Source organism: Pseudophryne corroboree, chromosome 8 (assembly GCF_028390025.1).
Source record: "Pseudophryne corroboree isolate aPseCor3 chromosome 8, aPseCor3.hap2, whole genome shotgun sequence".
Classification (NCBI taxonomy): domain Eukaryota; kingdom Metazoa; phylum Chordata; class Amphibia; order Anura; family Myobatrachidae; genus Pseudophryne; species Pseudophryne corroboree.
Window position 1 is genome coordinate 239866425 of NC_086451.1, and position 3537 is coordinate 239869961.

The window sequence follows — 3537 nt, forward strand, 5'->3', positions numbered from 1 at the left end:
GAAATACAACCATTGGTGAAAACTGAAGCCGATGGCGAGGAGTACAAAGCCAGCATAGAGTTAAGTATCCTATCTGCAAATCCAAATCTTCGTAAGGTAGCATGTAAATAATCCCAGTGAAGCCTATCGAATGCTTTTTCTGCATCCAAGGAAAGGACCAATAAAGGTTTGCCCTGTAGCTGGCAGTATTCAGGTATATTTATGACTCTACGCATGTTGTCCGATGCTTGCCTGCCAAGCACAAAGCCCATCTGATCATGATTGATCAGGCTAGGCAAAAGAGGGGTAAATCTATTCACTATCATTTTAGCAAATATTTTAATATCCGTTTTCAGCAATGCTATTGGTCGATAGTTCTGAACCACTGTGGCTGATTTACCTGGTTTAGGGATAGTAACAATGCGGGCCTTTAACATTTCCTTTGGAAAGCTGGTGGCATTAGATGCTTCATTAAAAACCCTTAACAGAACCAGGGCAAAGATAGATTTAAACATTTTGAAAAAATTTGAGGGACAACCATCCAGGCCAGGCACTTTATCCAGGGGAAAATAATCTATGGCTGCTTCAACCTCTCCTAGCGACCAGGGAGAGCTAAGGGAATTACAAATCTCAGATTAATAGCGGGGAAGGATAACCCATCCAAAAACCTATTAATATCCGCCGTAGTGGGTTGGGGAGTACCAGGGTCATCTTTTAAATTATATAATTGTGAGTAATAGTAAGCAAAGGTATTAGCTATCTCAGTGACCTTAACGCCATTGGTTGTATAAACCTTGTGTATACGCTCTTTAGCTCTACGGCCCCTTAATTTACGTGCCAATAAACGTCCCACCCTATTACCAAGAGTATAATACCTTTGGTTGAGCTGCCGTAAATTGCGGTGTATTTCCGCAAGAGCAAAGGCATTTACTTTGTCCTGGGCAGCTAGAAGTTGCTTAAAGAGGGATTTGTTAGAGGGATCAAGTTTATGTGCACATTCTAGTTGGGCCACTTCTCTCTTGGCTGAAACATATCTTTATTTATAGTCTCGTTTTAGTCTAGCAGCTATTTGGATTTCAGAGCCTCTAACCACGGCTTTCAGATAGCACCAATGGGTAAAAACTGATGTATCTTCAGGGTGATTAGTATCAAGATATAAATCCAGAGATCCCAAGAGGGATTGACGAGCCTCCGGCTGAGCGAGAAGGTATGTGTCTAGTCTCCAAGGACCCGGAGTAACTACCCTTTTACCAACATCCCAAACCAGCAGAAGGGGCGAGTGGTCAGACCAAGATATCAGTAGTATGTCAATCTTGGTTATGGAAGCTAACGTCCATTGGTCCACTAATGCCAAGTCTATTCTAGAATATGAACTATGCACATGAGAATAGATGGTATAGTCTCTGACTGCAGGATGTTTGGACCACCATGCATCGAATAATGCGTATTCAGCCATCAGTTGATGGAACTTACTAGAGGGATCCTGAGATGGACTCTGACGAAGGGGTCAGGTTGGGCGAGATCGATCAATACATGAGTCCAAGACCATATTGAAGTCTCCAAAAATCAAAAGTGCACCTTGTAAGTTATCTTGGAGAGTTCTACAGAAGGTTCTAAACAAAGAAATTTTGTTTTGTATTTGGGCCCTCATTCCGAGTTGTTCGCTCTGTATTTTTCATCGCATCGCAGTGAAAATCCGCTTAGTACGCATGCGCAATGTTCGCACTGCGACTGCGCCAAGTAACTTTACTATGATGAAAGTATTTTTACTCACGGCTTTTTCTTCGCTCCGGCGATCGTAATGTGATTGACAGGAAATGGGTGTTACTGGGCGGAAACACGGCGTTTCAGGGGCGTGTGGCTGAAAACGCTACCGTTTCCGGAAAAAACGCAGGAGTGGCCGGTGAAACGGTGGGAGTGCCTGGGCGAACGCTGGGTATGTTTGTGACGTCAACCAGGAACGACAAGCACTGAAATGCTCGCACAGGCAGAGTAAGTCTGGAGCTACTCAGAAACTGCTAACTCGTTTGTAATCGCAATATTGCGCGTACGTCGGTCGCAATTTTAAGAAGCTAAGATTCACTCCCAGTAGGCGGCGGCTTAGCGTGTGTAACTCTGCTACATTCGCCTTGCGAGCGAACAACTCGGAATGAGGGCCTTGGGGCGTAGCAAGATACCAAGGTAGTCTCTACATTGTCTAACTGGCCAACAAGAATTAAATATCTCCCTTCAGGATCCTCATACTTGGAAGATAAAACAAACGAGCAGTGCTGCGCTATTAAAAGAGCCACACATGCCTTTTTAGAGGGCCCTTTAGCCGTGTAACACTGAGGGTATCTAAAACTAGTAAAAAAGGGGGGGGGGGGGGATTTTGACGTTGAAAGTGCGTTTCCTTTACAGCCACTACATGTGCTTTAAGCTTGTGGAAATAGTATAAAGCTAGTCTATGTTTTTTGGCGGAGTTAAGCCACTTAGCATTAATAGAGACTACTTGTACCATATCTCTTGATAAATCGGACTTTGACTATGTGGCCTAACTCAAGTAAAGAGACAGATGAACCTAATAAACTGGGGATAACTAACAAGGACAGTATTGGGAAAGACATAATAAAAGTAGAAAAAACTAAACTAAACTGATCTCTCTTGATATCCCAACCAGTCGCCATAATACAGCGACTGTGTAATCTAAAGGGGGGTAGTAGAAAGTCTCCTACCCTCCACCCCATTAAATACAGTCATAAACAACAGATACAAGGACATATTAGCAGTACAGAAACAGATAATCAAACATATAACAGCCTGAACAGTGTGAGCAAAAGAAGCGAAACCGAGTGCTACAGTATGGCGTCTCTGCATATAAAGCATCGCTGTAGACTTCACCCAGTGTCTCCCAACACATATCAAGAATGCCCACAAAAAATAGGAAAAGGGCAGTGCCCATAGTAGAGAAACAAAAAGCTGAGCGGGCCCTGGTGACAAAACATCATCGTCTTGAGAGGCACTAGACAAACCCAAAGAGAAGCACATAAAAAAAATAAAAAAAATAAAGGCTGAACTTTTAACGTTGTGAACATTGACAACAGCTAATCAAACACACAGCGACCTATACAATGTGGATAAGAAAGGCAAAACTATGTACAGGTTGAGTATCCCATATCCAAATATTCCGAAATACAGAATTTTTTGAGTGAGACTGAGATAGTGAAACCTTTGTTTTCTGATGGCTCAATGTACACAAACTTTGTTTAATACACAAAGTTATTAAAAATATTGTATTAAATGACCTTCAGGCTGTGTGTATAAGGTATATATGAAACATGAATGAATTGTGTTCATGTACCCAGACTTTGTTTAATGCACAGTTATTAAAAATATTAGCTAAAATTACCATCATGCTGTGTGTGTGTGTATAAGGTGTATATGAAACATACATGCATTCTGTGCTTAGACTTGTGTCCCATCACCATGATATCTCATTATGGTATGCAATTATTCTAAAACACATAAAAATCCGATATCCAAAATACTTCTCATCCCAAGCATTTTGGATAAGGGATA